The sequence below is a fragment of the Callospermophilus lateralis genome, chromosome 11, assembly GCF_048772815.1.
Source record: "Callospermophilus lateralis isolate mCalLat2 chromosome 11, mCalLat2.hap1, whole genome shotgun sequence".
In the NCBI taxonomy this organism is placed as follows: Eukaryota; Metazoa; Chordata; class Mammalia; order Rodentia; family Sciuridae; genus Callospermophilus; species Callospermophilus lateralis.
In genome coordinates this window covers 37,143,778-37,159,411 of record NC_135315.1, presented here as the reverse complement: position 1 = coordinate 37,159,411, position 15,634 = coordinate 37,143,778, and the positions used below count along the sequence as shown (strand labels likewise).

Below are 15,634 nucleotides of genomic sequence, written 5' to 3'. Positions count from 1 at the left end.
TATTATAGTGTAGCAAAGAATTTGACTGCAATTTGTCCATTTCCTGAGACTTTGGTGAAGGCTGAATTTAAAGATGATGTGCCAGCTTATCTGGTAGAAAAAAATCGTTAAGGCAGCAAAGTATTGCCAAAGTGGCAGTGGGTACCTACCACTCACTGGCTGCTTTTAGCCAAGTGAGAATCAGGAACATAAAACAACACAATGGAAATATTGGGAAACTTGCAGTATGACCCAAAGAGGTGCATGTGTAAAATTTAGGCTTAGGGCGGGTAGCTGCTGACGAAATTAGTGCCCAGAAAAAGAATCCAGGGGCTTTGAGCATAAGACAATGGGAAAGACAGCCTGGGGTCTTCTGAGGAATAGAAAAGTGCCAATTTGTTTCAAAGACTGCAGCTCAAGGAAACAGTCCCAAGGACACTGAAACCCAGCACAGCCTAAGGAACTATATCAGGGTATGGTGAAGACAGTGCTGCAGCCAAAACCCCAGCGAGAAAGAGATGCAGGCAATGACTGATGTTTGACAAAAGCGGCAACATTCAGCATACAGTGCCCCCCTAAGAGAGTTGTGTGGCCTGCAACCAGAAAAGCTATTGGAGTAATGTGCCCCCTGGATTGAAGGTGCAGCTGTAGGATTCAATGCTGGCCTTGAGTTTCAATCTCACTGTGCTCCTGGGTCTCCCCACAATCTTCCTGTTCTTCCCTTTTGCCATCAGAATGTTCATGCTGTTTCCGTACATCAATGAATCTTGGAAGTATGTCATCAGTTTTTGTGTTTTCTTTTAAATTTGGGACTTACAGCTGAGTTGGCGTCCAGTCTCAGAGCATGCTTTGAACTTGGACTTTTGAGCAACAGTTAAAAAAGTTAAGACTTCTGGACCCTTGCAGATGAATTATATGCATTTTCCTTTGTGAGAGGGACATGAACCTTGGCGGAGTGGGGCTGCAGTAGAATGACCCAGCTTAGAACTTGAGGATCTCCCAGAGGGCCAGGTGTGAATGCCTTACTCCAGAGTGAAACTATTGGGAGGTGATGGAGCCATTAGAATGCCAGACCTAGTGGGAGGTCTTAGAAAAAGCTCCCCAGGCTGAAAGTAGAGCTTCACAGGCGACTCTGGTGGGAGCTCAGAACAGCTCTGAAGGGAATTATGGCACCCAGCCTCTTCCTCTTCCTCTCTTTTCTCTTCCAGAGGATTGTGGGTCCCTCAACCCTTCCTTTTCCCCACTTCCACTCCCTGCGACATTACATGAACAGATTGCATCCACCATCTGCTCCCTGCCAAGATGAGCGGTCCCCTTCTTTTCCTCCCTGGGTTTCTGAGGATCTGCCGCCATCATGAATGACACAGTGACTATTCAGAACAGGAAGTTCATGACCAACTGACTACTTCAGAGGAAACAAATGGTCATTGATGTTCATCACCCTGGGAAGGCAACAGTATCTAAGCAGCAATTTGAAAAAAAAAAAAAAAATTTGCCAGAAAGTACAAGACCACACCAGATGTCATCTTTGTGTTTGGACTCACAAACCATTTTGGAGGTGGCAAGACAACTGGCTTTGGCCCATTTTATGATTCCTTGGATTATGTAAAGAAAAATGAACCCAAACATAGACTGACAAGACACAGACTGTAAGAAAACAAGAAAACGGCACAAGGAACACAAGAACAGAATGAAGAAAGGCGGTGGGGGGCACTGCAGAGGCAAATGTTAGTACTGGCAAGAAGTGAGCTGGAGATTGGATAACAGCCAAAGGAGTGAAGATTCTGCAAAGACTTTATCTGTGTTGATTGTGTGAATTTTTCATGGGGATTAATAAACTGTAAAAACTTACAAAAAAAAATGAGCTGTCCCAAAAAGAAATGGGGCCAATCCACTTTGGACTGGAACCTCCAAAACTGGGAGCCTATGGGAAACTTTTCTCTTCCTAAGTGGATTAGCTGAGAAATCTGTCATTGTGTTGGAAAGATGATCAAAGCATGGGGCTACTGGCAGGAGCTAAGGTGCTTGCTGTGTGTAATATGTGTCTTCTAAGTGGGCAGAGGAAAACAAGAGATAGTGAACTCCTGATGGGATCCACTAGAGATTGATAAGATGGAGGTTGACATTTGAGGACTATTGATCTTGCTAAAAATCACAATGATAAAACTTCCCAACCATCCAAATGTATGCTCATTGCTAATCCCCCTTTCTCCACCTTGCTTGGCATCCATGATGTACTTGATACACTCCTCCGCGGTCAAATATAAAACAGGTTTCTGTTTCACAAGCAGGACGGGCTCCTTGGCAAACACGGCACAGCAGAATCTCTCCACATGGAGTGCACAGAAATATCTATGCAGACCTCCTTCATCATGGACTTCTAGGAATTTGCATGAGTAATTAATCTTCGCTTTCTCCTTACAGAAATGATAGACAGGCAGCCTGCTAATATGCTTTTTGATTTCACTTTCTATCTTCGAGAAATAACGCTGCTTTCTTTCAGGACCACTTCTTTCTATTTCCTGGGCATTTAAACCAACGAACAAATATCCGCCATCAGTATTTTCAAATGCAGAAACAGATCGAGCGACAATCTCCTTAATGCGCTGTAGCGCCTTTCTTGTTGAGAAAAATTTCATCTCAACGTTTGTGGATTCAGTCAAGTCCAAATGTTTTTTGTGTATAGGTTCCGTCATGTTAAAAAGTTTAGCAGCCTTCTTTTCTAGGTCGATTTCTTCTTGTACATAGTCGGGGGCCCTCTTTGTGTGCAACTGTGATCTTGAATACGACCCGCTTCTTCTCTCTCTGAGGAAGTCCAGTGCAATGGAAGCATTCATGGCAACTGTATGTGTTACGTTTCTTTGGTACAAATTTGTTTGCAAGGTGAAAATACTCATCCCCGAGCTATTCTCAATCCATGGTTTCAATAAATTCAGGATTTCCTCAGGATCCTGCATGGACTCGAGGTCATTCTGAGCACATGACTGGATATTATGCAAACATTGGTCCAAATCTTGTCCTATTCCGTCTTTGTTATCCTCTTTCCTCTCAATTTCAGGCTTCCTCACTTTTCCTCCAGAATTCAGTAAAGCACTCATAGCTTCTGAGAGAGAGTCATTCTGCCTTTTTCTCAGTCGATGATCCTCCATTTCTATCTGATTCTTCACTCCAGGAGCGACCTTTTCAGCTTGCCACGTAGAGTTTCCAAGTCCACACACGTTCATGTCCACAGTGGCCATGTGATTCGAGCTGAAATTCTTTCCTGTAAAATAGACAAAGTCATTAGAATGGGGCATAAGGAGGAGTGAGCATATTCTGAATTCTGAGAAAAATGGGGGCAAAATCTGCTGCAGAAGTCCCACTGGACGGTAAGTGCACACCTCAGAAGTCATGATTTTTTTAACAGATTTTCATCTAAGACTAAAATATCTTACACTTTTACTGATTTTTCAAATTTGTAGGTGTAGTTTTCTATCATCCTCTTCTAATTCTCTAAATCTTAACCCATGCTTACATCTCCATTCTAATAATTAATATTGTATAACACATATTCTATTATTTAGAAGCTGCCTCCCCCACATCAAGGGTGATTGGTTATAGCACCCTGAATGTTCTAAGGCAGTCTGCTTTAGTCTGTGTATTCCTAATCCATTAGCTTGTGCCTTTAAGATCATTTGGAATACTGCTAAAGTTGAAAACTTTAATGATAATGATATATTGAGCTGCTTGAAAGTGTTCCATTAGACCCTTAGGCTCTGTACCTTTTTATTGTTGTTTTGCAGGCTAAATAATTTTAATGCTCTTGTCTTCAAGTTCACTGATCTTTTAAATCTCCCCTTTCTGCTCTTGAATTCTTTTAATAAGCATTCATTTTGCTTATTGTATTGTTTAGCTCAACACATTCTTTGGTTCCTTTTCATAATTTTTAGTTTTTGTTGCTATTCATATATATTTTTTTCATATATTTATTTCCTGGTTTCCTATAGTGATTTTTATACATATTTTGGTCTCTAGAGCTCTGGACAAATTTAAGACAGCTGTGGCATTTTGTTTCTTTCATTTTTTAAATTTTACAACTAAAATGTATGTATTTATAATGTAGGAAATGTTATTTGAAATATTTGGATGTTGTGGAATGACTGCTTTAAGCTAATTAGGATATTATTTACTTCATACACTTGTCATTTTGGGGGGGGTAAGAATACTTAAAATCAACTCTTTGATTTTTCAAGAGTATGACACATTGTGATGACCCGGAGTCAAAGAGGAGAAGAAACAGCCTGAACATGTAGAAATCAAGGTTCAGGCTAAAACAGGAATTGCACCAGATCTTGTATTTTAGGTATTAAGTTAACTACAATTATGTAAGCATATAAAATATATATACACACAGTGAGTGGTTTATGAAAGATGAATTACTGGGGCAGCGGATGAAATACTAAGAACTTGGATATACATTATCAAATGATATCTTATCCGATTTTTCCTTAGCAACTTTATCTTGGGGAGGAGGATTACAGGGCTTCACCTATAGTGAAGACCATGGTTCCAAACCCATAATAAAATAGCACCCTGCCCAGACAGGTCCCAGAAAAAGTGAGGCTACAGGAAAAGTCTTGACTCCTGGTAGATGAACAACCAAGAAGCTAGGTAAGCACAATCATTTCAGTTTAAACTTAAAACAATAATTTTTGTCATGTGACATCATTAGGCAAAAAAAAAAAAAAATGCAGAGAAACATGTCTATTCCTGCCATACTGAGCTTTCTCCACAGTATTAGGGCATAATTAGTGTCCTTTACCCCATCACTTTACCCCAAATTTCTTACACACAGGCCAGCTCAAACATGAGTCACCTTCCTGTTGACCATACAGAAAAGATTCTCCATCTCCCCCCCAAGGAGAGCAGGGGAATCAGTTTCACTTCTGCTCAGTGACACATTTGAACTTCTCCATCTTGGGTTTATGCTTTTCCAGGAAGAATATGGTCCCTCATCTCATACTGTAGCCTCTGAGAAGAGACTGCTGTCACCTTTCCTCCCAGCCCTATTCCAGCACCCTCTGCATCAGTCCCTGCTATCTGGGACACTTCTGGTTTATCCACCATATGCAAAAGGAACAGGAATCAATCACACCTGCCTCCCCCCACCACCCCCAACATGCCTAAGGAGCATTCTCATACCACTGGGGAGCTTGAAACTAGTGGCAGCTGCAGAAGAGGGTTCTTTAAGGAGAACCTATGGGCTGGCCTGGGTCCTTAGCAATCTCAGCCCAACACCCAAGACTAGGTACAAATTTTTATGGTTCAGAATCACTTCTTCAGGCATATACCTGGGACACAAGCCTTCAAAAAATAAGCTGGAGACGGGGACTGCACCAATTCAGTAGGACCTTAAACTCAATATCCTCTGTGAGACCTTGGGTCTGGGTTCACAAGTTAGTTTTCTCTAAAATTCTTTACCTGTGGGGAAAAATTCTATGAGACCTGAACTTGGGATAAAGGTTGTGCTGTAGTTACCTCGAGTCACAAAGGGGACTACATACAATCCCTTGAGTTCTGCCAGAAGAACAGGTTGGTAGAACTGCACAGAAAGGTGGGACCCAAGTGACAGGAGAAACCTCAGGAACAAAAATCAAGGAACATTCCTTGCCCTTAGGTGCCACTTTGAATTGCATCTGGAAGGCACTTTGTCCTTTCTCCTCTTGTAGTTTCTCAACTTCAGGCAGGGCCTTCCTGTGCTTGCTTTCTCTTTCTAGACCTAGAATGCAGTTCTTCAGTGATATCACCACGTTCCTCAACACCCCTCACGTTCAGATCTCTAGGAGCAGGGGCACCCTGTGGCACTCTGGAGACCACAGGAGCCTCACCCGCACCCTCTGCACCTGCCTCTCTTTCCCCTGGTCCTAAAACGCAGGCCCCAGGCGCCCTGTCCCAAAGCTGTTTAAGGTCTCCCCCACCCAAGCAGGGACCAAAGTCCTGCTGGCACCAGTAAGTACCCCGAGGTCTGAGTTCGAGGTGCCTCCATGGCCTGTTGAGATTTGGTAGAAAAGCCAAGTGGTCAAGATTCCCAGAAGCGAAAGAAACCAGCGGGTTTGGGGAGGCAGGTCTCCAGACACCTGCGGCCGGATGCTGCCAGCGCCCCTCCTCCCCCAGAGCCAATCGCCCAGATACCCGGGACAAGATGCGCAAAGATGGCCCCATGGAGCAGACAGACTTACTAGCGCACCCTTACCTAGTAGCAGGAGCCTTGTGAGGCAAGTGAGCGTGGGCTCCAGAAAGACAAAGCCGGCGACTGGGGCACCCTGCCCCGGGGAACCTTGATCTGCACGCGAAATGGCAAGGCCAAGCTGCTGCTTCTCCGCGCCTTCGGCTGGGGGCGGCTGGGGGAGTCCCTTCCTGCTTCCTTTCTTCGGTGTCTTCCAAAATGGCCCCTGGCACTCCAAGTGCCTTTCTTATGAATGAATATTCGGAGCCCGCCCACTGTGATCAGCTGACACTCAAGGGAGTGGAGCCACCGGCGGTATGCTATCGAGTTCTAGCGAGATTGTCCCTGGTTTATCAAAATTGAAGAAGTAGCCCCGCGCGGTGTAATCTCAGCGACTCTGGAGGTGCAGGCTGGAGGATCTCAAATTCAAAGCCAGCTTCAGGAACTTAGGGAGACCCTGCCTCAAAAATAAAAGAGTCGGGGAGCATTTGGAGCTCAGTAGTAAAGCGCCCCCTGGGTTCAACCCCCAGCACCCTCTCCCAAAATAGAAGAATTGCCAGCCTCTAGCGCAGTAATTCAAGATTTCCAAACTTCAACACTCCTATTCCCAGAAGGACACTGCTGTCCCCTTGCTGTTGCCTCCAGAGATAGATTGAGAACAGCTCAACGAACAGGAAACAACCAAGGGGCTAGGAGAGGACTGCTCCAGTGAGGGCAGATTCAGATGCCTAAGGCTCCAGGTGCAAGGAGCATCTTGAGGACATCTGGGACTATTCCTTTCTCTGAGTGGCTCCATGGCTCCTGTGGTGGGATACAGCCTTCCTGCCGCTTGTTTTCCTGGGCTCTCTAAGGAAATACTGTGATGGTGATACAGTTTCTCTAACTCTGTATAAGACCTGTCACCAGAAACCACAGCTTTTGAAATGAATGATACTCAAATGACTTACTGTGGAGTTTACAAGTCTGATTTGCTCTCACTTAGAAACTAGAGCCCACTGGGACTCAGCTGCCGCCTGTTGGAGTCGGATTCTAGAATCCTGCTGCACATCTACCCCAGGAAGCAAGAAGGAATCCCATTTCACACTCACAGAACACAGATATTGAGAGCACAAAGCTGTGCTTCATCTTAGTTCATCCTCATGACAGCCATAAGAAATGGTTTCACTGAGGTGAAGAAACTCTTCAGGAATTGACTTTAAAAATAGTAGAGCAGGAACTTTCCCAGGGCACACAAGCATTTCCAAGATGTAAACTGACAAATAATAAGTGTTAGCATAACATAATGGGTGGGAGGCACATCATTTCCCTAGGGGCTCACCAAGTACACAAAATTCATGCAACTTTTAAATCCTGTTTTAATGACCTCTGGAGCATCGAGGAGACAGCGCTCATAGAGTACATTTAAGGCATAAAGAAGAACAGAAGTACGAGCGTGTGCACACTCCTACCTACACAGAGAATGCTAACAGGAACGTACAAACCCTTGCGTGCTGCTCCCAAAACATACCTCATTCTTTCTCCTCTCAGAGGTAAGACACCTTACAAATTTCACATTCCTGTGCTTTTCTTTATAGTTTCACCATGTTTTAAAACATATGAGATTTGGTTTCATATGTTTTAAACTACAGTTTATAAAAATCGAATCATACTTGGGTTGGTTGTAAACTGTCCAGTGTTCTTTGACATCTCTCAAAAGGCAATATCTAATTTCCCTCCCCTGGAACATGTGCCAATCTTGGTTTCTTGCATGAAACTAAGAGAATCAGGCATCAGCCATGCTGAATCAACACTTCTGAGAGTTGATTTTAAAAGACAGTGCAGCTGTCTTAAAAGACAGTGCAGCTTTCCCAAGGTCCTTATCTGTAGGAGTTTGGGTGGGGTGCGCAATGTGCATGTGCCAACGCAGGGAAGACACCTAAGGACCCCCCAGCTGTTGATATTTCTCCACCATCAACCACACACAGGTAAAGAGTCTTTGAGTGATTCCAGCCCCATTGGTCAAGCCATTCTAGCCAAAAGTGAAGGCAGCAGAAACATTGTGTTCTGAATCTTTTCCAGACCCTCAGGATCTCTGAGTAAAATAAATGTTTATTTTAAATTGCTAAGTTCCAGGGGAATTTGTCACACACCTATAGTAACTGGAACAATACTATGTGCATCTTCTGCACTCTTCCTACCTTTTTCCACTAACATTATGTTCTGATGCATAGTCCTCAGTAGGAAATGGTAGCTCACATCTGAAGCCCAAGTATAATCTACCAGATGCCAGGATGCAGTGCTGTCTTCACGTTCTCCTTGATCTAAGTACTTTCCAAGCCTTGCAATTTCGCACTTACTTATTTTTCTCAGCCATGAAAGTTTCAGTTACTTCTCTCTGAGCAACAAGCATTGATTGGCGTGTAACAACAAATTGTGCTGCAAATATGTATAGATCAATTAGGAAGCAACTGATCTTTATGAGATTACAATTTGCAGTCCATGAACACAACACAGCTCTGTCATTTACATTGTCTTCAGTGCCTTACAATTTAGTTATATACAATTTTCTGTAATGATCTTGCACAACTTTTGCTGCATTTATTCTGATGTCCTTTATTTTGAGGCAGTTTAGATGATATGTTAAAAATATTTTCTTCCTTTTTCAAAATAATATAGTTGTTTCTCAAAAAAGCCCTACCAAATCCTTAGGGCTTTAAACTCAATGTCCTCTCTGACAGCTTGGATCTGGGTTAAAAAGTTGTTTCCTTTAAATGCCTTTAATTTTTGGACTGTAGGGAGAATTCCATGAGACCTGAACCTGGGACCTGAGACTTTAGTTACCTTGAATATCAAAAAGGACTGCATACAGATCGCCTCAGAGTTCTGCCAGAAGCGCAGGTTAGTAGAACTGCACAGAAAGGTGGGACCCAAGTGACAGGAGAGACCCCAGGGGAACGAAAGTCAAGGAGCATACCTTGCTCCTCCTACTGTCGGGTGCCACTTTGGATCCTATCTGGGAGGGCAATGCTCTCATCTTTCTCCTAATTTATAAACTTGGGACAGGACACCACTGTGCTTGCTTTCTCTTTCTGGACCTAGATTGCTGTTCCTCAGTGGTGTCACCACGTTTCCTCAACTCCCCTCACATTCAGATCTCCAGGAGGATGGGGCACTCGGAGGCGCTCTGGAGATCCACAAGCCTGACCCGCACACTCTGATTCTGCCTCTCTAGACCCTGCTTCTAAACCGCTGTCCAGCACAAGCAGGCATGGACGTCCTGCTAGCACTCCTAAACCCAGAGGTGCAAGGTCCGAGTCCGAGGTGCCCCAGTCCTCGACAGTCCTATTTGAGGGTTCCTAGAATATGCTATGAACGCATGGCCCATGTGGTCAAAATTTGCAAAATCGAGAGAATCCAGCGGGTTTGGGGGAAGCGGGTCTCCCAAACAGTTGTCGAGTGGTGCAGTGTCAGACAGCCGCTGAGATATTGAAGCAGGCCAGAGAACCCCGCCCAGAAGACCCTTATTATAATTAAGCAGAAACCCTCATCATATTTGTGGCACGTAAGTTCCTCTTAGTCGGCCAGAAAGCTTTTTATCAGCAAAAACTCTGCAGAAGAGGCACTGTGATTGGTAGTTTCCTCTTGTAAATGCCAGGTTGAACGAAAAACATTTGTCAAGTGAACCTCCTAGCCGCCCTACACTCACCCTTCCAAAATCTTTGTTCAAAGGAAGAATTCTTAGGCACGAGCCACCTCTGAACCCTGCAGTCAATAAACCTACTTCCTGAAAATTCCTCGGGTGTCCAGCCTCTTCTGTCCCACTCCAACATGGGAGACAAGAAGCTGATGCTGGGAGATGTGCCAATAGAGCTGGACAGACTTACCCGCTGTTGCCTAGAAGCAGGAGCCCTTGCAGATGTCAGCGCACCCAGGGGCCAGAGCAGACTCTCACTAGGTGAGGTGAGGGCGGGCTCCAGAAAGCAACATTAGCACCCGGCTGCAAGAAACCTTCGTCTGTATGCGCCAAACCGCAAAACCAAGCTACTAGTTGCCCAAGTGCAATCCCCAGGGTAAACGCACTGGAGTCCTTCTGGCTTTCCCACAGCCTCCTTTATCTTTCAAGAGGGCCCAAGGGGCTCTAAGTCCAGTCTCTTGAATATTCCGCAGCCCGCCTACTGTGTCCAGCTGGGGATACGCTTAGTACCCTAGGGCAAGGGTCTTTAAATTTCCCACCAAGAAATCCTGGCAGGTTTTTTTTTTTTTTTTTTTTTTTTAAGAGAGAGAGAGAATTTTCAATATTTTTATTTTTCTTAGTTTTCGGTGGACACAACATCTTTGTTGGTATGTGGTGCTGAGGATCGAACCCGGGCCGCACACATGCCAGGCGAGCACGCTACCGCTTGAGCCACATTCCCAGCCCCCTGGCAGGTCTTGAGGGAAAGATGTCACCCGGGAGGAAGGACTTGTCACCGCAAGATGTGGAATTCCCAAAAAACTAAGGACGCGTCCAGTTAGTGGTAAACAAGCCTCACTCACCCGGTAGAGTTATCCCATCCCTGGGAGAATGAGGTTAATAATAATTAAAAAACAAACAAACAAAAACCAACGCGGTGGCGCATGTTTTTAATCCCAGAGGCTCAGAAAACTGAGGCAGGAGGATCAGAAGTTCAAAGTCACCCTCAGCAATTTAGTGAGGCTCTCAGCAACTCAGTGAGACCCTGTCTCTAAATACAAAAAATGGGGGAATAGCTAGGGATGTGGCTCAGTTGTGAATAAGGAGGAGGAGGGGGGAGGAGGGGAGGAGGAGGAGGGGGAGGAGGAGGAGGGGGAGGAGGAGGAGGAGGAAGAGGAGGAGGAGGAGGAGGAGGAGGAGGAGGAGGAGGAGAAGGAGAAGGAAAAGGAGAAGAAGAAGGAAGAAGTAGAAGGAGGAGGAGGAGGAGGAGAAGAAGAATTATTCCTAAATTTTCATTCTGAAATGTTTCAGATGCAGAAAAAGGTACACCATCACGTGTGCATCCACGATCTGGTTTAGGAAATGAAAGGTGCTACAAAGCCGCGGGTCCTGCCTCCCCTCCTCCCTTTCCGTCCTCCTGCTCCCTCCCCCTTCTTTTCTCCACCCTCCACCAGCCTTCCTCCGGTTCTTACTGACCCAAGCCATCAGAAGCTGGAGCCTGGGTCCTGCCTCTAGTCCATGGGGCCTTTATGGCATCTGCTTAGCGTCGCTGTCTGCACGGAACCCGCGGCTCGCTGTTGTCGCCAGGTCTGGGCGAGCTCAGCGCAGGTTTCCTTCCCTGCTGGTTGAAAGCCAGACTGCCTGCCGGCCTCCTCTCTGCACCCTTCCCAGGCCTTCACCTCTGGGTGACCTGTACAGGAGGTCACCTATTCCGTTCTGCAAAAAGTTACTGAGGGCTTAAAATGTTTCCTAAAAGAAACAGGACGGCTTAAAATTTCATCCCTTGGAATAAGTAGAATAACTCTGTAGGCCCACGTAAAGGGCTATTTTCCGAGGTTATCAAAAACCAATGTAGTTGAGCAACTGATGTGATTCTGCAATCTGTATATGGGGTAAAAATGGGAGTTCATATCCCACTTGAATCAAAGTGTGAAATATAATATATCAAGAACTATGTAATGTTTTGAACAACCTACAATAAAAATTAATTAAAAAAAAAAAAAAAAAAACAATGTAGGCGTGAGTTGGCAGAATGGAGGCGGGCTAAATCCTGCACGGTTGGGCAGCCCCTGCCTCGCTCCGGACCCACAGCATCCCCTCCTTCTGCTGTGGCCGCAGTCCCCTGAGTTGTCCTTTTGTTGAGTCAGCAGTGTGAGGCACCCGCCACTGCGTGTCGGGAACCTGTAATAGATAATCTTCTAGCTGCTGTACCCACTGGCATTTATTATGGTTGTATGGTTGGGCCAGTACTGGAAATGAAGATGTCCATAAGATGGTAGCGAGCATAAGATGGAGCCCATCCTACGAGAATATGAAAAAGTCCAGGAAACTCATATCATCCATACCACCAAAGAGAACTTCTATGGAGAAGTCCTCAATGGGACCACTGCTGGCTACCTCAGACAAGAAAAAAAAGAACTTTAATTCTTTGGAGTCATTTATCTCAGAATTCACCATGCTATTTTTTTTTTTTTAATGTGGTGCTGAGAATCGAACCCAAGGCCTCATTTGTGCAAGGCAAGCACTCTACCACTGAGCTACAACCCCAACCCCTTCGCAGTGTTATTGAAGAACCTAAGAAGCATCTAGATTGACCAGAACATTTGAAACTCAAAGATGACAATTTCTTCCAGGTTCCTAAAAAGAAAATAATGAATGGCCACTAATAAATAATTACTGTCTTTATTCATTTCAATGCTCATAACTATGCTGTGACATATTTTAAAAATCAAACATTTTCCTCTTCCTGTAAAGTATTATGTAGTTACCTAATTATGTTTCAATCATTTATCCCATCATGCTAGAGCACTAAAAGGAATCCTTTAAAAATCAAGATTGTTTTTTATATAATCTCTTGATTAAAAAGGGTAACTAGAAGATATAAAGTGCTTGTAATGGAAATGAAATGTATGAGTAAGGATTAAAAAAGCAAGTTACTAAATTGAACTGAGAACTGTGATTTGGTAAAGTATGAGCATGTATACAGCATATGTTGCTAAACAGAGAAGGCTCATAAAAATAATGCATTAAACAGAAGTTTGATAATTTACTATGAGCCTACGGAGGAAATTACAGACTGTAATTTTGATATTTTGTGCAATAATATATTATTACTGACACGGAGATTTGTGAAATTTGGTTTTCCCCATTTCTCTTCTGAGGTCAATTCATTGTACTTTCTCCATTTTTTTGTGTAGAGCTGCCTCGATTTTAAGTGGCTTAGATTCCCTCTGTCTATTGCTTTCTCTAGTTTGTTTTTTAAGGCAATAAAATGAAACTTTTCCAGATCTATAGGTTTTGCTTTTTATGTTGATCTTTCTTTTAAAAAGAGAATATAATTTGGGGCTGGTGTTGTGGCTCAGTGGTAGAGTACTTGCCTAACGTGTGAGGCTCTGGATTAGATTCTCAGCACCATATATAAATAAATTTAAAAAGGTCCATTTATAACTAATATATATATATATATATATATATATATATATATATATATATACATATATATATTTTTAAGTATATAATTTTATCTGTCAATATTTTTGTTGACTTTGACTCTTTCTTTAAACAATTACCAGGATCAATTTTTTTCCACTTGGAATATCCCATAACTGTTTATTTTGGAGACTGCATCTGTCTAGACCATTCTATTCCATCAATGTATACAGTGATTAGGTACATATTTGTATTGCATTTTTAGAAAAAACAACACATGCCATCTTCAGGTTTCTTCAGACTTTACAAGAATGCATAGCCATTCATTTGCATTTTCCAGTTTTTTAAAGAACACAAAATTTATATTTGAATCAACTAAGCCATGAAATACTTAGAAGGTCATTTATTTTTAGTGTGCGTATATGTTCCAGAGCAAATCCAAACTACTGTGGCTGTGTTCATTCAATATTATTTATCGCTAGTCTGAAGTGCATTTGTAGCTTGCGGGAAAGATGTAAATAAAATTTTATTAAATAATCTTCATACTTTGCCTTTTTTCTCCTACTAATCATAACTTTTGGCCACTTGAGTCCTTTTGTTTATATTGGCAGAAAGTTGATATCTTTGGATACTTAGGAAATTGCTGGACTTGTAGGTCAAAGGCAGAGTGCTTGCCTAGCGTGTGTGACGCCTTTGGTTTGATCCTCAGCACCACAAAAAGAAAAAAAAATTAAAGAGTACAGATTGCTTTGTAACCCCTCAGATAATACATTGTATCATTGTTCATTTGTAATGGGACTTGGGATGGGGCAGGGTGGAGGGTAAAGGTTGAAGTGTGTAAAAGGTAATTTTAAAGAAAACTTATTATACATTATTTTTCCTAATCTGCATAAATAAATCATACTTACATAATGTACATAGATAAACATCTAAAGCTTTTGGAAATGAGGGATGCATGAATAAATTCAGTCAGATAATATTTTAGTTTATGACAAACAATGCCATTTTTTACTTTTTAATTTTGTTATAAAAATTTTAGAAAAAATACATACACATATATATTTGTAGTGCTGGGGATTGAACCTAGGGTTTTGTACATACCAGACTTAATCAAATGCTCTATGATTAAATCTCCAGCCCTGAAATATAATTTTTTAAAAATATTTTTTAAGATGTGATAGATCTTTATTTTGTTCATTTATTTATATGTGGTGCTGAGAATCGAACCCAGTGCTTCACACATGCTCTGCCACTGAGCTACAACCCTAGCCCCCTGAAATATAATTTTTAATGTTAAAAATCTTATATTGATACATGTATGAGGACAGGAATTGGTGTGAGTTACTATGTATACAACCAGAGATATGAAAACTTGAGTTCTATATATGTAATAAGAATTGTAATGCATTCTGCTGTTATATATAAAAATCTTATACTTGACAGAAGCCTTCATTATCACTGACTTTAAGAAACAAAGTTAAAAATAAACATGGAAAGTGTGAAGATGGGTGGCTGTTGTGTTCTCATTGAGTATGTGGAAGTTCTTTGATGTTCTCTTGTCACCTTTCGTCTTCTAAAATGCCTTTGCTTTTGAAAATTATATAGTATGTTTAGGGGTTTGTTAATTGTGTCTACATTGTTTAAAGTTTTATGTTAAGTGTTTATGTATTATAAGAAATTTCAGCCCTGAGTAGTGGCACATGCCTGTAATCCCAGAGGCTCCAGAGGCTAAGGCAGGAGGATCGTGAATTCAAAGCAAGCCTCTGCAATTTAGGGAGACCCTAAGCAACTGAGTGAGTCCGTCTCTAAATAAAATGACAAAAGGGATGAGGATGTGGCTCAGTGGTTAAGCACCCCTAGGTTCAATCTCCAGTACGAAAAAAAAGAAAAGAAATTACAGTAATTCTATTTTGATTAGTCTGAATATTTTCAGGTCTTGAAAAAATCTCAACTAAGTGATGTTTTAAAAAAAATGTAAACCTATGTTAGTCATTTCTGTCACCGCTCAGTCAAGGCCACATTTAAGGTATCCTATTGGCATATTTAATCATATGACTTCATAGCTACATGGAGTTATTTTGGAAATTCCAAAACAATCCAAAAGTCTTGAAAAAATCTTCTTTGTATCTTTTTTTAAATGTTGATGGATCTTTATTTTATTCATTTATTTATATGTGGTGCTGAGAATCGATCCCAGTGCCTTGCACATGCTAGGCAAGCACTCTACCACTGAGCCACCACCCCAGCCCCCTTCTTTGCATCTTTATTCTTGCCTTGAAGCATCACAAAGAAGATAAATAACTACTTTACTTTCCTTGAATTCGTTAAACCATTTTCTCAAAGAGGACACCTCAATTAGAAACATCACA

The 15,634-nt window shown here is 42.3% G+C and overlaps 2 pseudogenes; one reads left to right on the top strand and one right to left on the bottom strand.

The window, feature by feature from the left end:
• Nucleotides 1-1,333: 1,333 nt before the first annotated feature.
• Nucleotides 1,334-1,727, top strand: LOC143410064 (small ribosomal subunit protein eS24 pseudogene; annotated as a pseudogene).
• A 300-nt stretch (nt 1,728-2,027) lies between these two features.
• Nucleotides 2,028-3,218, bottom strand: LOC143410498 (ribonuclease SLFN12 pseudogene; annotated as a pseudogene).
• Nucleotides 3,219-15,634: the final 12,416 nt, after the last annotated feature.